General features: G+C 38.8%; 1 protein-coding gene and 1 long non-coding RNA gene across 5 annotated transcripts in view; one reads left to right on the plus strand and one right to left on the minus strand.

The window, feature by feature from the left end:
• pvrl2l (PVR cell adhesion molecule related 2 like) overlaps window positions 1-20,543 on the plus strand; it is a 328,950-nt gene that overhangs the window by 280,463 nt on the left and 27,944 nt on the right. The gene's annotated exons all lie outside the window — the stretch shown is intronic.
• On the minus strand, window positions 4,390-7,005 carry LOC103472956 (uncharacterized). Its single transcript, XR_534950.3, has 2 exons — window positions 6,630-7,005; window positions 4,390-4,656 (listed from the first exon to the last, which is right to left on the minus strand). It is a non-coding gene; the product is annotated as an uncharacterized LOC103472956 (long non-coding RNA).

A 20,543-nucleotide genomic window follows, 5' to 3' on the forward strand; every position in this document is an offset into this window, starting at 1 on the left:
ATGCCAATTAGTAAAATGCTGCCTGAGCAAACCAAGTGAAGAGTTGATGCAGCTTCCCAGTTCCAGAAACCATTACCAGCATCAGAACCAGACCGGGTTCGGGTTCCAGCAGCCATCTGCCGAAACGACTGGAGCGCTCTGAGGAAACCTGACGGTAGGGAATACAGGATCCCCACACGACACGATTTTTAAAATCCACATTTCTCACTCAAATTTCAGCCAGTTCTACCTGCAGTTCCACGAAGATCGTGGTTTCCAGTCACGCATGCAGAAACACAGCACATATAAGTGAGTCATGTGAGGAAAACCTCCTGCTGAGCTGCGAGTCTGAACGACTCATCCAGCCTGGATTCACGTCACACAGAAGCTGCTAAACCTCCATACATCACTGTCATATCACTTGTTATATGTTGGTCTAATTACAGTAAGCAACAAAAGAACCCAGCAGAGAAAATCAGGCGCCTTCAGCTCACAGCGGGCTCCCGTAATTGTCACCACCTTTCTTATAAGGCCTTCTGCCACTTCATTACTTGGCTTGGAAGCAGTCAATAAGGCTGCTAATCTTGTCAGTACCCGTCTCATTTGTGTACTGTAATAACACTGACGGCCGTAATGATTTATCGATGTAAAAATGTTATACTTAGCAGCTGTAACTGGTCTAATGAGGGCTGGATAAAGCACCAGTTAAAGCCATCGACGGAAAGCCCAAGTGTGTAATTTGTTTCACCGTAAAATGTGAAGGATGTTCATTTAATCAATTTCAAAGTATTGGCTGAATTTAAGTGAGATGACTTTGTTGAACTGATGAGAAACATCATTTCTGTGCTGTGAGCTGTTGAAACTCTGCACTGCTCCTTTATCCTGACATGTTCCAGTTGACTCTCTGTGGAGAGTTTATCCAAAAATCAAAAAACTAAATGTGCTTTTTGGTACAACATAAACACGTCAATCATTTTTGAGTTCAGCAGCATCAGTACCGTCATTCGCTGCAGCACAAAGGTGAGACATTCAGAGCATTTTCCTCCATTATGAAACCAGGTTTTAAAACTTAAAAAGAACCAGAAGGACAACATGAAGTTGCTGAATGATCCTCAAAAGCAACATTTTATGTCTAAATAATTTAAATTTGCAAAAAGTTAAATGTTGTGGTGATAATTTTTTTTATCAGGTTAATTGCTTGTTGTGTAATTTTAATTGAAAACTATATATTCACAAAATGAGCAACATTTTCAAATTAAAAACTAAATTCTTGAGTAAATAGACATGTGCTCAACACCAAAGACATTTATTGTCTTTAATGTGTTTTTTAACCTTCAGATTGAGGCAAAGTTCAGTTTTCCAGTGTTTCAGGAGCCTCTGATCATTCTGATCATTTAGAAATCTCGACCCAATCTTCACAAATATTTGATGATGGAGGTGATGAGCTCACCTGAATGAAATACTTTGAATGGAAGGGAAAATCATTTTGTCCAGACAGTCGGCCTCCGTTTATTTGAGGCTCAGAATTAGCAAAGTTGCAGGGTTTTTTGTAGAAAGATTTCAAAATAAAATGAGGCTTTGGAAGCTGAAATATCTCAGTTCAATGCCACTTGGTGCTATTGGCTGGCGCTTGCAAAGCAGCCAATCCAGGAGCGACATTTATTTTTCTTGGCACTGATTGGTTGAATCCCTAAGAGAGGAAATACAGAAGACTGTAGATGTTAGCTTCTGCGGTAGTGCTACAGCTATTATTATGAATAAATATTAAGGTTTATTTAGTGTTTGAACTGGTAAAATAGTCTGTTTTTAAAGAGCATCTCAAGTATTTATGGATTTTATCTGTTCATGAGTGGCTGTGGAGTTTAAATACCACAAATAGATCTACTATACAGTGTAACAAGTCTGAAAACACAAATATTTACTCTTCTTTCACACCTGCACAAACCTGTAAATACTGAAAACAAGCTCCACACTTCCCATGTCTACTTTAATTACATTTATAATGAGTTTTTCTGTCTTTGCCAGTGTTTTTGCATAATTACTCTTTATCATATTTTACCACACTGAGGCTTATGACACCTTTGGATCAACGCTGTGTGTCTTGAAGGTGTTTATAATGTGTGACTGTGGCGTATTTCTCGGGTTTGGTGCTCTGAAGTGTTCGCTCGCATGTTGGTGTGTTTTATCTAGCAGTGCTAGATTTGCCAGCACAACAATTAAAGTCCGTGTCATTACCCCCCATTAGCATCGTGCAGGCTGTGATGGTCCAGACTGTGGTTCTGAGCCGATAATCAGGTTTGAGTCGTAAAAGCCGCGGTCATGAAAACATCAAACGAGCCGCTGGCTGCAGAGCACACTCAGTCACACAGCTTGGTTTTCTTAAAGCCTTCTTTATTTTTTACAGCTCCATTAGTCCCCGCTCTGTCGCTGCCCCGGCTGTGTGTGTGTGTGTGGACGTGTGTCCGTTGTCTGAATAAATCCAAATCATGTCAACGTGCAGCTCTTTTCTGCTGCTTTGGGGATCAGGCTGAGACTGTCTGGCTGGTGGAGTGTTTGTCCTCTGAGGTTGAAGAGCTAATTACTGTCTGCATCCTGCAACTGGAGATTTGAGCTGCCAAAGGTTTCAGGCGAGACCTGCGATCCTTTACCTTTGAGAGCGAAATCGTCTTCTCATGGAGGTTAGGATGCTCTGGAGAAATTTTGGCAATGCGGACCAGAAAGAGTCGTTGCTTTCCTTGTGGCTCCTGTCGGGTTTTTTGCTGCGATCTGTGATTCTGAGTTTCTTTCTGTTTCTTGCTTCTTCCAGCCGTGTTTCCCTTTCATCATCTCCACTAAGGATGATCGTTTTCATTTTGTTCATTAATTACTAAATTGTTCCACAAACACTCATAATCAGTGAGTCCTTGACCTTTGTTAGGCTGCACTGAAAACAGCTTTTTGTTTTTTGTCTTGTTCATAGTGTGATGTTACTTCAGCTGCACATCACTCAGAATCACCGTCATTCGACTTTCAGCTTCTATTTACACTTTTACATGCTGCGCAGCTCAAATGATAAAACTAAGAAAGTAAAGGATCGAGCAGCAGCTCTGACTTCTGACATCTTTACTCAGAGCTTCAAAGTCAGAGGAATAATAAGCATACACACACACACACACAGGGACGGATGGACGGACAAAAGGGCAAATTGATGGATCATTTAAATCCATCCATTTTCTTGCACCCTTGTCCCTCGGTGGGGTCGGGGGGGGTTCTGGTGCCCATCTCCAGCTAACGTTCCGGGTGAGGGGCGGGGTCACCTGGACAGGTCGCCAGTCTGTCGCAGGGCAACACAGAGTCACACAACCATGCACACACACACTCACACCTAGGGGCAATTTAGACAGACCAATTAACCTGACAGTCATGTTTTTGGACTGTGGGAGGAAACCGGAGTACCTGGAGAAAACCCACCATGCACAGGGAGAACATGCAAACTCCATGCAGAAAGACCGGGGCGGGAATCAAACCCAGAACCTTCTTGCTGCAAGGCAACAGCTCTACCAACTGCACCACTGTGCAGCCCGGATCATTTAAATAGAAAATAAAATCTTGAGCTCCAGAAATTCGTCCATATTCTGCATTTACTTTGGCTGAAACCTAAACCCAGACTTTTCCAGACTAACCAGTAAGACGACCCCAAACTTAATTGAAGGTTTAGAAACAATCTGCATCTGCAGCTAAAATCTCTCCAGAATCTCCCACCTGTTTGCTTTAATGCGGCTCCAGTTCTCTGCCAGCAGCTCCTCTCCTCTAATTTACAGTAATTTCTCCATATTTCATCTCTGCTGCTCCGTATGGATTAGAAAAAAGGTTTTATTGTTCTGGAGGTTCGACTGTCAGACGGATTCAGTTTCTGTTAAAAAGGTTAACATGCTGTGAGACTTAAACGCTGATCTGATGCCTAAATGAGGAACAGTTTGATAGATTAGCACTCCGCCATGCATGCATTTATAATTTTATCCCAAAAATTATGAAACATTTCCATTTTTAAATTAGACAATTACCTACAGTGGGGAAAAAAATCTAATTCTGACGTTTGTGTGTCTCGTTGGTGAGAGCCTTTTCTGAAATCTCGGAGAGCCAGAGAGAGATGGAGCGTAAATGAAATGGAAAACCACAGGTAGGGGAATGAAGATATTACCAGCAGCGCCGCCCGTGTTCCCTGCATGATAAATACTTGGCTCCGGAGTAAGACACGGGGAGAAGCGTAGAGAGGAGATAAAAGGTAATAGAATAGAGATGCAGAGATATAAAAGGAGAAAAGCGAGGAGGATGCTGGAAAACAAGTCAGGAACTGCCTGAATATAATTCCCCTAAAACCTCCCACCTTCAGATTTTCTGACGGGTAACCTCTCACAGTGTTTCTGCAGATGTCCTTTCATGCTGTTTACTTTCAGTATCAAAGCACAAAACAACCTGAGATTTTCTGCCAGAGCGAAACCCCAGAGAGGGAGTGATGGATGTGCTTTATAATGTGGAAAAGTCCAGATCTGGTGTCTCTGACTAGCACAAGGCTGGCTTTGTTCAGACACTGACTTCACGTTATATAAGCTCTCTGATGAGACGGCCTTCCTTTGGAGTGAAGACAGAAAGGTGATCCATCACCTCTCATCCACATCCTTACTGAAGAATTTAGAGCTTTATGGGAAACACAGAGAACGAAGAAGCAAATTAAGAATACAAATAAGTGTTGTGCTTTTAATGTTCAGATACTCTGTCTTGTTTCAAATCACATCCAGCTTTGCACATCTAAACTGAAATATTCATTCATTTTTCTTTTTTTTTTTTGCAGTTGTATTTGGATCTGAACTTTGACTAGGTCACAATAACACAGCAACATCCATTGACTTGATCCACTTCATTTTAGTTCTGGCTGTATGTTCAAGGCCATTTCAAACTTTGCAAATAAAGTTTTGAAAGAATAAACTGCATTTGTATCTGATTAAAGTCCAAAACTTGATCATCGGCACTGATTTAGGTTCTTTTGGAGGTGTTTGGTTGCAGTAAATGTTGTTTAGGAGTTTCAGATTAAAAACCAGTAAATACAAATCCAAATAAATCCAATTAAATGTTGTAGTAAACCAGTAGCAGTCAGGATGCCTCTGACTGAAGACTGTTGCTGTGCTGCAGCCTCATGAGACGCCAACATGTTAGCAAGCACTGCTAACCCAGCTCATTTGCTTTTGCTGCTCCTCTTTAAATCTCTATCTGGTTAGAAAGTCATTCAGAAAAACAATCATGTCTCTGGGATGTGATTCTTCCCCATCACGCCGGATGGAAGCGGTCATTTAAATTTCCTCTTTCTTTCTCTCTCTGCATCCTTTCACCGTCTTTTTCAACTTCCTGGGGATGTAAGGTTTTAGTTCAGGTATTATTTCAGGTTTTTAGATGCCAATCAGCTACTCAGTTGTAAAAATAATACCTAGTTGCCAAGGTTACGCACCATAACAACTGTTCGAAAGTACGAAAACAAAATGAGAGCAAAAATCCTTCCAGTTTCACATCAGAGGAAATAACTGTCCAAAAATGAAGCAAAAGGTTTGAAAACAAACACTTTACTGATCTGTTTTATTGGTTTTCTAATCAAAATAAAATATGTTTAAGTTAGATTCATGTTCTCCAAGATGAAAAAACGTGAAAAGTGATCAAGATTATTGTATGAAGGGACAATAAAAATATTATTTCTTGTCTTGTTTTTAGCTTAATGTTGTTGTTTTTTTCTTTCTGGCTGATATTCAGTGTATAAAATTGAAACTAATATATGTTTTAACAAAAAAAAAACACATTCTGTTTTTTGCAGCCATTCCATAAAATAAGCATTGTCCATTTCTGAACTTCACACTGAAGTAGCAGTCAACTTCATTTGCATTTAATCCAAATGGAGCTTTACTCTGGACGTTCATCTCTGCTGCTGCTGATCAGGAACCTCAGTCCAGAATCTCCCGCTCAGTGGAGGTTAGTGATGGTTGTGCATGCAGGTCAACATGCCGTCGCTGCTCTGGCTCCTCGGTCCCCCAATATATTTACATTCACTGCACAGACTCTTCACCATATCAACACTTTTTCATTCCGCCGCCTTTTTGCTCTAATTAACAATAAAACATTATTTCCCATGTGAAAGAAATGTTCCGTGACCAAACCAAGCCATTGCTAATACGTGGTAATGTGATAATTACATGGTCATCAATTGGGAAAATTGAGCTGTTGTAATCTCAATTACGCAAAAGTTCATTTTCCAGAGTCCCAACATTATTTTATTTATTTAAATTCTTTTGCTCATCCATCCCGCTGGATCCCGTCATGCGTTAAATTTGTTTTTCTTTGCCTGTTCGTTCATTAGTGCTTCCTGGGAAACGTGTTTATCAGCTCGGGGATTTGGCCGTGTTTAGGTGAAGCCGATGCAAACCGTGAACGTGAACACGAAGCGAACTCAGTCCTTTCTGTTCGTTTACCCCTGGGAGGTGATTAGTGCTGCCTTTTGTTGAGTTTCTATTTTAAAAACAGACTTTTTCACTGTTTACATGTGAACAGAAACACCTGCATAGCTCAGATTATTGCTTCAATCTTTAGCATTAGTATTCACAACACATAGATGAGCATGCAGGCCTCACCTCACATGCTCTTCTTCTTCCAGGAAATGTAATCTGTTGCCTCATATCACCTATAAAAGTACAGAAACAAAGTCCAAACCACGGGAAAAGGTCATGAAAATGTCCTTGTGTTTATGACAAAAAGTCTCCAGTATGTTTTAGAATCATTGCAGTTTGAGGAATAATTCATATACATTTTCAATTTGCATTTTACAAACCGAGGGAGTTTCAGTGCAATCATTCTGAATACGTTGGATTATTACAAACGTCATTTATTTCAGCAAGTAAAACACGTTATATAGCACAGAATCACTTTTTTAAGTCTTTATTATGATTTTCTGCCTACAGCAAATAAAAACAGATTAAAATATTATATCATACTAATAAATAAAGACATTTTTATACAGAAATGTTGGATTAATGAAACGGACCCATACTTTTAGGTTTATTATGTGAAATTCTGATATTTAAATGGTGTAACTAAAATCCAGGTTCAACATTTTCTAACTCATTTCAGCCCAGTTTAGCTGATCCTGTTTGAATTAGAGCCTCAGTTTCCTGTTCATGTGTTCATAGGTGATACTCAGCATGCCTTCATCAGCACTTCTCATGCTGAGGTGAGTGAATCGCTCTCACTGCGGTTTCTCCATCCAGTAGCATGAAATATTAAAGAAATGCAGGTTAGAAATCTATTAGAAAGAAGCCAGATTTGTTTCATTTAATTTAATGGAGGTTTAAAAAGTAAAAGCCGCCCACCAGCCTCGCTGTTTTTCTGTAAATTGGTTTATTTTGGGTGGTCAGATGGTTCCTCTGCTGGCTCCATGCTGCTCTGCTGTGTTTGTGTGTGTCCCTCTGCCCTCTCTCTCCTCCCTTTGGGTTTCATGTGTGTTTTCTCTCCTTCTTTGCACTTCGTATTGTTAACTCAGCAAACACTGCCGCTCATTACAGTACGTAACTAGAGCTTAAGAGCTCTGGAGAAAGTTCATCCTTCTGCTCCTGTCCTTTCCTGCATTTTCTCTCCTTTCATCTGTTTTCTGTTTCCTCCTACCCGTCTTCCTTCGCAACAGACGCTAAATGCGTTTGCTTCCCTTTAAGCTTTTTCTCTCCCTGGTGTCTCTTTAGTAATTTCTCCTGACTTTCATTTCTAACTGATTTCCACATGAGAGAATTAATGTTGCCTTCAGAAATGATTTAAACTTTCTGTTTACTGATGCGCATTTCTTACACAAAATCCTACCAATTGTTTTTGGTCTAGTTTTTAGTGCGAATATCTTAGTACATGTGAAAAGAGACAAAAAAAAACTTACAAGTAAGAAGAAAAGGAGAATGGAGATGCAACTTAGAAATATTGATTAACTAGTTGTTTTTTAAAGTTGCGTTGCTTGTTTTCTTTTTCAGTCAAGATCTAAGCACTTGTTAGTGCTTAGGAGTTTTTCAAGAGTTTTTTATCATTTTATTTCATTTAAAACAAACCTCTATATTTTGCTTAAAAGTTAGTTTTAAGTTGGTTTTGTGTTATTACACGTGTACTAAGATTTTTGCACAGGAAACAAGACCAACACTACTTTATAAGACTTTGTGTTTTTGCAGTGTGGGGAGCTGTAAAACTTTCTGTCAGATTTATTAGTCTTGGCTTTAATGTCAGCTAACGTTGGACGTGTTTCGTTACCAAGATGGAGAAACAAATAAATGCACCTGGAAACAAAGTTGGAATGCAGATGAGATGCAAGCAGTGATGGATGGAGTTTTGGCCGCGGCGTTAATTTTCACCTTGACAATTATTACCAGCTTCCATAAATATTTATCATTGATTCAAGTTCCCATCTGTTCAGCACGATCAGCAGTAAACTCACAAGTTAACACCAAACTAATTTCAGCTGCTCTGTTAGCAGGAGGCGGCTCACCGTGTTAAAGTGCTCGTTTTTCAATTTGTCACCAAGGTGTCGATGATAATGGAGAGGAAAGCAAGACAGGGATGAGATAAATGGGATGCAGTGGGTGTAGGTGTGTATGAGATGGACAGAGAATAGATGACAAGGGAGGAAAACAAAGCAGAGGAGAATTTAAAAAAGGAAAGGTTTCTGAATGAATTAAGATAAGTCGAGTTTTCAACAGAGGTGGGAAGAGATGGATGAGTGTGGGAAGTGCGCAGAATGAAAAATATAGCTACTTTTGTGTTAAATGAAAGTGAACGGGGGAAATAATCATTTCACTCTGTGGTCTGTGTGTGTTTTTTTTTTACCCTAAAACTCACAATATCATTGGAGCTCACAGTGTTAAGTGCAAACCTGTCCAGACTGAAACGAATCAGCTTCAGACAGAGAAAATATCACTAAAACCATCAGCTGGACTCTGTTCTCAGGGTCATGATTCTTGGGGAAAAAGTTATGAGATGTTATGCATCTGTGCAGCAGTCAGGTGTTTTTTTATTTTTATTTTAGAGATATAGAAGTGCTTCTCAATAAAAGTATCTTTACTTCAGTAGAGCCATCTCTAAATGAAACACATGATTGGTGTTTTTGAGCCTTTCCTTCTGGTCATAATGATGAGTTTCCACTAAAAACTGAATTCTGCGTCCTTTGTGTACAGGAGAGATATCACAGATCCTTCCTCTCTGCCAGATGTTAGCTTTTATGACCATCTCTGCTCTCAATAAACATGCTGTTATTTTTCAATTTTATGAAAATATAATGTTTTTTTATATATAAATTTGTATTTAATTAAATTTCGCTGTGCTTCTTCTCCTGCATACTTTGTGCTATTTTCACCATTCAGCTTTTATACTATTCTTGGTTTGAATCTCTTGGTTTTCATAACCTTCATACTTTTTTATAATATTCAGCATTTTATGACTTCTTCTCCCAATGAGGGAAACAGCTCCATCCTGTGGCAGAATTGTGAATTACAATACAAAATGTCGCGTTTCAGGGCTGTGATGGAGGAAATAAGGCAGCAGCCATTTTGAAGTTGGGCAGTTTAACAGCTTTTATGCTGTTTAACACCTGGAAATAATTTGAGCTTTTTTCGTGCTGCATGTAGCAGGTTTTTTGTAGCCATCATGCTAAACGACGCCTCCAAACACATGTTGATATCTGAGGAACCAAAAAAGGTTTGGATTTCATTCACCCATTATCAGAAGGAACAGGGGAACATTTCTTTCCTTTTCAAATTTTAGTGTTTATATGAGATTTTTGTTTTTTTTTACATTTCATGGAGTATATAACTGTAACCCATCATGCTAGTGGTAGCCTATTTGCTATCCATAGTATTTTAGCTAGTTTTAGCTTTTTAGCTAATTCTGGCTTTTACGTGGGTTTGTCACACTGCGTGGACTATTTCTTACCTTTCTGCTTCAATCACTTTCACCATTTTCACCAAAAGCATTCAGCATTCACTCTGGCATTTTCATAGGAAATGCACACTTTCTAGTTTTAATGTAATTTCCCTTTGGGATCACTAAAGTAGGAATTGAATTATAAATTTTAAATTGTCCTACTGAGTTACACATTTCCTTGATTCAGTGTGCTATTTTTAATAGCTGTGCAGTATTGTGTATGTGTAGCCCCTCATTCTTTCTTCTGTTTTTACATTTTTGTCTTTGCGTGAATCTGCATGCTTCGACTTTCCTGTCACTTTGCTGCTGATTCTTCGCACTGAATCTTCACAAATTATGGTTATTTCTGTTCCCTTTTTTTCAAGCAACTTTGGTGCATTATTAAAAGGAAGGACAAATTCAGCTACAAACAGTTTTTATATTTTAAAACTCATTTAAAGCCGGAGTTAAAGGAACGTTCTGGTTCCCTCCATGAAACAACCGACTGTCCTGCAGTCACAGCAGGCCGCCATCTTTGCCAGAGCTGATTCTGTTTTCATCCTCCGTCACACAAACATCAAACCTCTAAAATGAATGTTTTCAGTTCTCACTGACGCCTGTGATGGTGGTCATAAAAACAAACCTGCAGGATCTGACCGCAACGTGTCACTGAATGAATATTGAATTAATGAAAACTACGCCAAATATGCATAATATATATGATTAAATAAAGTCATATCCCAAAGACATCAAACAATGCTTTATTTATATATTCAGCTGCATAGCAACCAAACTAAGCACAGAGGCTCTATTGTCTTCCTGAACAATGAGAATAATTATATTTTCCAGCTGCACTTTTCTCTGAACCTTTTGTTGTCACCAGATTAGTTTCATGATATCAGTAAGAGAAACTTTCTGCTGCTGCTAAAAATACAGCATACCTCCTACTCACAGTTCAGCACCAATCTGTATAACTTGTGTTTTTGCTGGAAAATATTTAGCATACTTTAGAGAAACTGCAGGTTGGGATGTAAGCTTATTTCCATGGCTGACTTTAGTGAAAAGCAAATCCAGAAGTTTGTTTTCCTGCCACTTATTTGGAAAACTGTGGTTCTTAGCTTCTGCTTTGGTGATGAAGCTTTTTTTTCTTTACCTGCTCAGTCCTGCATTAGCGCCACCTTGTGTTAGTAGCACATAATAAGATGGTAATTCAGCAAAACAACGTTACAAATCTGCACAATGAAAAAAGAAAACCAGACATCCAACTTTTAAAAAATATTTGACTTGCTGCAAGTAATCAAATTAAGTTTATCCGAGTAAATATATTAAGTTTATTGCGTTCTCAATAGCTTGATTATATGTAAGAAATGACCTTTTTTTTTAGATTATTAACAATAAGAATGTATTATATTGTGAATAAATTCTTAAAAAATGAAAAAGGGATAAATTAGCCCCATGTTGGATCCTCTAAAATTACGATGAATTTGGCCTATTTGTCTTGTAAAGAGTTTTAAAGTAAATTTTTTTTTAGTTGATGCTAAATAAATAAATGTAGTTAAACTTTACCTGTCATATCCTTAAAAAAGAAACAGATTACAGTAGTTTAAATTAAAAAAGTAGTTTGTTAGAAGTGTGAGAAATGGCCAACTTATCTAGAGTTGGTTTTTGATGTGGGCGGCTGCTCAGGGTGGCATTAGAAAATGGGGATCCACTGATCACTGATCTGTCGATTGAACATTTGACAAGTTTTTTTATACTTTTCTATGCTTTATTGAATGCGCAGTAGTTGAGATATTATTCTTGCTGATAATACTAAGATGATCGAAAAGTTGACTGGATATTCTGCACTGCTGGGAGGAGGGAAGCTTAGTTTTTATGTTTATTCTTGAAAAACAAAGAAATACTTTAGAGCGATGCAAAAAACTCTTCTTTACACTTTTGCTAAATCCTAAAACTTCTGAGTCAGTGTGTAAAAACCGATTGATCCGATCTGACATCATGTTTGTTCAGAGGAAAAACAGAGAATTGGTGCAAAAAGGGCTCTTGGTGTTTCAGTGACTTCCTTCCTGAATAAAGTTCATCTGTAGCGTCCCGCGTGTTGACATTTGTCATTTCTCTCCTTACCTCTGCTTACCAGCAGCTGCGCTGTCTGCTGCTTCTGTAGCACAGCTGTGAGTTTGCTCACCTTGTTGTTTTATGCATGCATGGACTTATTGTGTGTGAAGGTCAGCAGCAAGGGGACAGATGACCGATAGGGCTGCAAGGACAGGGAGGCCACCGGAGCCGTGGGCTTTGTGTGGTTCTGTGTGAATGATTCGGTGTGGCAGCGGATGGCAGGAAGCATACGGTTCCCCGCCAGCGCAGAGCAGCATTGCAGCATGTGGAGCTAACACACACACACACACACACATATCCAAACTGTGACGCACAGCAAGAGACACACATTTCAGTCAAAGATGGCACACAAACAGGTGAAAACACACACATACGGAGAGGCCGAGGTGTGAGCCATCAGTCAAACATTTACAAGCAGAGACAGATGACAAACACTGCAACAAGACGCGCAGGAACACAAATAAACATCTTTTTTTATGTGTGCACACATCTAAAGCTCATTTAACAGGCAGAGGAGAGAGAGCGCGACCTCCAGGAGCTGCGTTGTTTAAGAACCGCCTCATTTATTCAACTTCATTTATTCAGCTTCATTTAGTATTTAAACTGTTGACTTCACAGATTCCAGCTGCAGGTCCGTCATTTCAGAGGAGCAAAGGATAATTAAAGATTATAATTATGGAATCTACTGAATTATAGATGATGTTGTGTTTATTTAAGGTGATTCTCTGTAAAATGTCTTTTCTCTTAAATTTCCCTAATTTTTTGATCATTCAACTTTTCTAAAGATCTTTCTGAGCTTTTGTTTAGATTATTACTTTACTGGGTAATGGCGTTCCACTTATTTTTTTTATCCTTTTCCAGTTTCTGACCCCAACTTCTGACCTCTTACTCATTCAGGTGTAAAAAAAAAATATGCCCCAAGTGCCAGTGTTTTTCCCCTGTGACAGATTTCTTCCGTTTCTGTGTTTCAGTGTGGTTCAGCAGTCTCCACGCTTGTTTTGTGGTGACAGGACAGAAAAAGACTTTTTCTTTTTCATGCCTCTCAAACAACCAGTTGCCATGTAGCCACCACCTAATCGTCGTTATGGAGACCTCAAGATGGCACTTCGAATCCTCGCTGCCTTCCTCCAACAGGAAGTTTGGAGGCGTCTCCGTCACTGCGCCAGGTGTAGAGAGAAACTTTCTGTTTCTCTTGTTCAAATTGCTTTAAGCTTTTATCTCAACACACTTGAAATAAGATAAAACTAACTTACAAGTAACTTTTCAGTAGATATTAAAGCTTGATTTAAGTCAATAATTCCTCAGTACTAATGAAAAGATCTGGTTGCACTGGCAGATTTTATTTTTACTAATAAGACATTTTTCCAATGTTATAAGTGAATAATAATCTGTTGTTTTTTGGCAATTAGTGGAGTTCCAGCAGGTTTGGTCAGCTGGTTTACTGCTGTACAATGGCTGCTGGAAAAGACAAATGTTTTGTTGCTGACTTACTATCCAGAAACCACCAGCTGCGTTCTTGGTGATTGTGCAGGAGGCTCCACTTCTGCTTTTTAGAGATGCATAATTGTGCTTCTGTGTGCAGCCATTTAAATGTTTTAGTGTAAATGTTGAGTTGGGGGTTTTGCCAGCTGCAGTTTATTTGGATTTAAAGTGACAGACGCCCTGAAATGAGCTCACAAATTCCAATATCTAAGAGTGATTTTATTCACAAAAAATGTAATAAACGTGTTTTGTTTCGCCCACACATCTATCCTAACCCATTCAAGGAATTGTAGTCGGTCACTTTAAAGTTCATGACATGTTTTGACAGATACATTTGAATTTCCAGTCCTTCACATTCCACCTGTCTCCATATTTGACCTCTGACCCTTTCGTCTGAGTGTGTGAGAGGGAGTTTTTGACCTCTGCTTCTCCTCCCATCTCTCAAATCTTTCACCTGGAGCTCATCGCGTATGCAGGGTCACCCGGTAACAGACAGCCGCTCAGGCACCCAGGTGACACAGTTGCTGTCTGAGTGATGGATGATTGGCCCTCCATGATTGGCTGTCTCTTGGCCTCTCAACACACCCACATATGCAGATAAACATGATCTGAATCCGAGTGATGGGGAAACACACACACACACACGCAGTCGCATCCCTATCTCTGAGGGTCGCCTTGATTGGCCGTCAGGAGAAGGCGACCCCGATTTGGGCCCGCAGGACCCGGAGCCGCGGCGTGAAGTGTGTTTGAAGTGGCTCGAAGTGACATGTGCTGGAGCGAGTGAACTTAACAGTAAAGTAGGATGAATATTTATAGCGCTCCCTCGGCTCCAGACCTGGGCAAAACAGCACTTGAATATATTCCAAATGTTTGAAATAACCCAGGGAGCGCCTGATGGAACTGATCTCTCCTCCACTCTCCAGGTCATTCCGAGTGTCTGACGAGGCTAAAATTGAGCGCGCCCCAACTCCTTTAACACCTAACAGCCCACTTTTGCATTCTCCCGTCTCTTTGTGCAGGTATTACCCCAGTCGCTTAACCTTTTAACCGCAGTGCTCAGCCGACTGCTATTGAGTGCCAAATTGACTCTGGAGCTCTTTCACACTCCTGCTAAAGAGCAGAGGATGAATGTGCAGCTGGCAGATGCAGCAATGCAGGTCTGATCTCTTTACCGAGGCCCGAAACATAAAAGAGGACTTATTTAGTCTGAGCCACTTACAATACGGCAACTTAAACTCTGATAAACCGGAATATTTTGTTATCAGCAAATGTTGGTTTTGGCTCTTGCAGGCTGCAGAAGTCCCTAATGGCTCTTTCACACTTGCAGTTCAGTTTATGTGGCCCAGACCAAAATGAGAGAAGATTTTATCATTTTTAACAGTGGAGGAACTCGTAGAAACCACATCCAGCATCTCAGTTATTGGCCTCTTGGTGAAAATGTGTGAAAAGCCTGGAAATGAATTCATCTTGTCAAAATATTCCCATTTAATGCAATTTGTTACTGCCAGGAGTGGAAATATTTGTTTTTAATAACATTTCTTGTACCGAACCTCTTGGCACCCCCGCTGGTAGCAGCTTGTAAAACCCTCTTTTGCCAAAATGGTGAAATATCACGTCTTCTCTAACATTTCACAACACTGCAGCATTAAAGGAGAGGGATGTTTGCACAACCTCTGGATGCTGAATCCTGTCTGATGTTTACTCCTCATCCGTTTTCTAGTCTGGGTCGTGAAACGTCATAGAGGAAAGCTGATTTTTTTATTCAATATTGATCAATTATCGATCCTACAGGGAAAGGAAATGTTGTTGCTCCTCATATTATTGAAAGATTCTGCAAAGTGTTATTGTATATGATGATGCCGTGTAGCTGTCTGTGTTGTAACAAATCAGAAGAAGCCTCTGACTAAAGACACAGAGGGGATTTCTGTGTTTTGTATCAGCTGAACTTTTTCTGTGTTGATTTAATCAGATGATTTGGACCCAAAGACGACGTGTTGTCAGTTTAGGAGAGAAAACCAGATTAAATCTAAATTAACCATCTTCACTTTACAGCTTTATCATAACCTGCTAATGTTAAAAAAAAAAACATAATTTCACAATATCACAAGACATTTTTCCCTTGTTACATGTAAAATAATCTCCCAGTGGAGCCAGTATATTTTTTAATCAATGTTAATTTACTTAAAATAAGCTGTCGTGCTTCTATTTCTTTTCAATTTGGAGATAAATGTGAGATTATGCAGCTGTAATAAAACTTAATTATTTTAAGGGATTTTGTTACACATCTTAAGCGTTTGCTTCAATTAGTGCTATAGATCTTGGTTTCTTAGAACAGCATCATGGAATAGATCTAAAGGAGTTTCTTATTCCTCCATTGAATATGACTTGAATTAAAAGCCTCAGGATGGTTTAGGCTCAGAGAGGGAAATGAAATGAACTGTAAATTAATTTCTGATGCACAGAAACATTCACATATGAGTATCAAGATATGTCTGAAGGTATTGTTTTCAGACATTTGGCCCATTTGGTAGTCTTTGTTTTTCTAAGATAAGATAAATCATAGACATATGATTTGTTTTGTCCATTCCTCTAAAGACATGAAAACTTCTTCATTACACTTCATTGTGTCCAAGTTTCAACCAAATAGCTGCTGATAGTAAAAGTTGAAAAATTTGGAGGTTAAATTGAATCTATTATCTCCACAGCATGATACTTCCACCACCCTGCCCAACAATTAGCAGTGTAAAGTTTAAAGTTGATAAAGTTTCACCTTAAAACATTATATATAAAAATAGAATATGTTATATGTACATATATTATATGTTGGACAAAAAGCTCAATTTGACCAAAGACAGAAAACCACGTGGCCCAACTTTTAAAAGACTGAGTTAATTTGTAATAAGTAATCAAATAAAGTTCATAAAGTAAGTTTGACAAACTTAATTTGATTCTTTTTTCTCTCTTTTGCAAACTTTGCTCTTCTGGAATATCTCCAACCTTAATTACTGACATTTTCTGGTCTGCTCTTCAAAGTTTTGTGTATTTTTTAAAGTTTTTCCAGTTGTATGCAGTTTTGAGCTGTTGTTGTAGCGTCACACCTCTGAAGAGGTTCCTGTTGTTGGTTTACACCGTCACACCTCAGACGGAGCACATTTCCAGGATTTGGCTGCTAAAATCTCTCTGCATATATCTCAGTGTTTTCCCTTGGCTCCTCAGCCTTTAAGTGATTTGATGCTGTATGACTAGGTAGATGACAGCTCTTTTTAGAGAGACGACAACTGGAAATGTCAGCGTCAGTGTGTTTACAGAAAAAAAGCGGGAGCAGCGAGACCGAGGAGACTGAGCTGAGAAGATAAAGTCAGCCGGGTCCTGCTCGTTATCTGGCTGCTTCACTTCCTGCTTCCTTCTTTCTACTAACATGACCCAGTTTGATCCTGGATGGGGTTCAGGTCTCCCAGACACTCTCACCTCCTCTGGATCCTTCTAAAGAGCAACGCCGCTGTGTTTCCTGGGCCTCCTCTCCAGCTCCGATGTTATTTCAGGAGCAAAGCAGCAGAATTTGTGCATATTTATGTGCTTTACCCTGTTAAGTCGGTGCCCTACCCTGGTGGGGTAGAAAAGGACAGGAAAAGCTCCCGCTGTCAGAAAATAAAAGAGGATATCTGGCTACAGATAAGGTTCAGAAGTGCTGCACATCTGAAATATCTGTCACAGAAACACAGAGCACTGATAGACAGATTAATTTTCAAAAAGGTCACGCTGCGTTTCAGCGTCTGTCTCTGCAAGTGTTTGTGAGAAATGGGATTTTAAAGAGCGGCTTGTCTTTCTGTGCAACATGCAGGTGCGGCTGTGTGCTTTGGTCCTCTGCGGGCTGCCGGAGTTGTCACGTACTGTAACAGAAACGCTGCTGGATGACTCTCGCCGCCTCTCACAAGGCTAATTATAGTGAGTGCACAGGGACGGAGCTGCCTAAGAATTATTTATGATCCTTCTGCTGGCCCGCTTCGTCTCGTCAAACAAGGGGTCCTCAATTTGCAGATCGGCGCTGATCCTCAGCCTCCCTTTGCTTCTTTTCCCATTTGTTTCAGAATAGCTCTTTAAAGGAAAATAAAGAATATCTTCAATCAGTCCCAAAGTTTCTCTCCCAGCCAGTCAATATTTGCTTTTAGAGGACAAAAGTCCTGATATTAAAAACCATTGAGGTTTCAGGTCATTAAAACCATTTTCATCCTGAGAGCCTTTTTGTTCTGCAGCTTCTCCGCTGTTCTCCTGCGCAGAGAAAATAAAACCTGATACAATGTGAGCATTGATTGTCCATGTGTTTGGATCGAGTTTGAAAATATAACAAATTCAATATGAAAGCAGCAAAAAAAGACATTCAGAGCTTTTCACAGAACAGATGGTCGCTGCTGCAGCCCTGCTGTTGATCAAAGTTGTGTTTTCAGAACCAGTTGCTGCATTTCTTTCTTTAATTACGATTTTTCTTTTTGTACAAACTCCAGAAACATTTTCAAGTCAACCACAAAGAATATCATGGAGTGAAATTAAACTGCTGAACTATATTGTTATTCTATCACATGTTAATTAATGTTAATTTAATTCATTTAAACTTTTTCACAGTCGAGCCTTACCTCACATGTGCAACACTGCTACTGCATTTACACATCGGCATGCAAATATTGAAGCTGTTACCCAATAATAGCATAAATTAACTTGAAACAACAACATGCAAACGCTGTCTAAATGCTGAAACCGCAGCTGACAGAACTGCCTGTTTAATTCAGCTAATAATTATCAAACCCAGTTGATTCTTAAAAATAGGGGAAAATTTAACGAGAAATTGAAATCCACAGCAAAAGTAACAAACCTTATTGATCCCGATATTTATGCTCTACTGGCAATAGGAGTAAAATGACAGGACTGATGTTCTGTATAGTTCTGTTAATTTTCCTAAAGTTACACCTGCAAAAATGAGCATTTTTGTTTATTCGTCAACATAAATAGTAATAAGGAAAACAGTGTGGGAATCGTTTTCTATTTGAGTCTAAAGAATGGCTGCTTCTCCTTAACTGGGAACGATCCATGTCACAAATGTTGTATTTATTTCTCAAGATTTACAGTTTAATTAGAATCGACTCAAAAATTACTCAATATAAGAAAAATCGCTAATTTGATCAGAACCAGATCTATTACCCATCCACTCCCTGTTGAATATTTAATCATAGAAAACCCCAAATTTAACAAGCAAAGAGGAATTATGCTAATTCTGCTGCGCAACTGCAGATTAGATGGGATGTTTTAGGAGAAGGGAATTAATTTTTGAAATATTATAATCTAAGCTGATTAAAAATCAAGCATTTATCAGATCTTTAACATGAGAGAGGAGAGAAAAGGTCTTGATCCGTCAGGTTTCAGGACACAATAAAAACAGGAAATGGATAAATGGATCTCACCTGGTCCAGGTTCTTGAACAGCTTCGTGGTTTTGATCTTGGATCTTTTTGAGGCACATTTGTTAAAATAACAAGAAGCTTCTAACTTTTAGCTTAAGCTAAATGATTCTCCATGGTGTTCAGTAGAGAAAAATCAGAAATAAATCTGCTAAAAGTAGATGAACAAAATGCAGCGATGCAAACAAAACGACCTTTCACTGAGAGGCTAAACTCTTCTCTCCGACCAGGCAGAGCCTCTTTATAGTGTTTCATTTTGCTACTTGACGCTTTACATTTATTTGAGGTAAACAGGGTAATCACAAAAAGAAAAAATGAAAAACAATCCTCCTGATGCTCTTTGTGCTTATGATGCAGATGATGCAGATTCTCAACTTTGCTTTCACACAGAATTTCGTTTAGTTTCTAGTCTATCTTTACACACTTAAAATAAGAAAACACTAATTTCTAACTTACAAATACATTTCATTAAGATATGGATAAATATTAGTAATTCCTTGATATTAGAAAAAAAGTACTAGTTCCACTTTCAGATTATTTCACTTAACAAGACCTTTTCCTCTGTTACATGTGAAATAATCTGAAAGTGGAACTAGTACAGAATTATTCACTTAAAACAAACTCCAACATCTTCCTAACAACTTACTTTAAGTTAGTTTTGTCTCTTTTTAAGGGTAGAAAATAGACACTTGTACTAAACTAGACTTAGTACAAGTTTAGTTCTTGTACTAAGATATCCGATCAATAAATTAGACTAAAAATACTTGGTAAGATTTTGTGTTTTTGCAGTGTAGAGGTACTTATGTAATTATCAAAGATGCCAATGATGGAAACTCCCGGCAGTCACCTTCAAAATAAAAGCTTTGCAGCTTTCAAAACAAATAAATATGGATTTGTCTGAACGATAAACTTGAATCTTTGGGTTCTATTGGATTGATGTAAGGCATTAAGGAACAGTTAAAGCATAAAGGGCTCAGGTTGATGCTAAACAACGATGAGAATAACAAAAGATGAAAATCAAAAAACGTCGATATTTGCTTTCAACGGTAAAAAGAAGCTTGAAGGTAAACGCTGCACAAAAAGTCAAATGTATTATTCTCTAGTAAAACCAAAAGAACTAATCAATCCTCAGCCATTTAACACCAATGTGCTTTTAATTTCCTAGGCAACAACTCAGCCCACCTGAAACATAAGAAATATATAAAAAGGAGGGAAAAAGTGGGATTTAGACAATTTCTGTAGTCCAAAAATGAAGCTGATTCACAGCTTAAATTTGCCATCTAATGCAAACTTTAGCTCAAAACTTCAGAAACCCAATCAATATTTGATTTCTTTCCATTTTCACAGCATTACTTTGTTTTAAAAACGGTCACATGGCAGGAAATGTGTAATATGTGCAAACATCCTCCTACGGTTCGTCAAGTCTTCTAACACCACCGGCAAAATGTTTAGCACTCTTAATGTTTTTGGCCTTTTTGTCGACTTAAGATGGAGCAAAAATTGCATGTTTGCTGTTTTTAATTAAGACTTTTACTGCAGGGGACCTGCGCGGCGGAGTGGAGGGGGTTTTGCAATG

Source organism: Poecilia reticulata, chromosome 11 (genome assembly GCF_904066995.2).
Source record: "Poecilia reticulata chromosome 11, P_reticulata-male-v2, whole genome shotgun sequence".
Taxonomy (NCBI): Eukaryota; Metazoa; Chordata; class Actinopteri; order Cyprinodontiformes; family Poeciliidae; genus Poecilia; species Poecilia reticulata.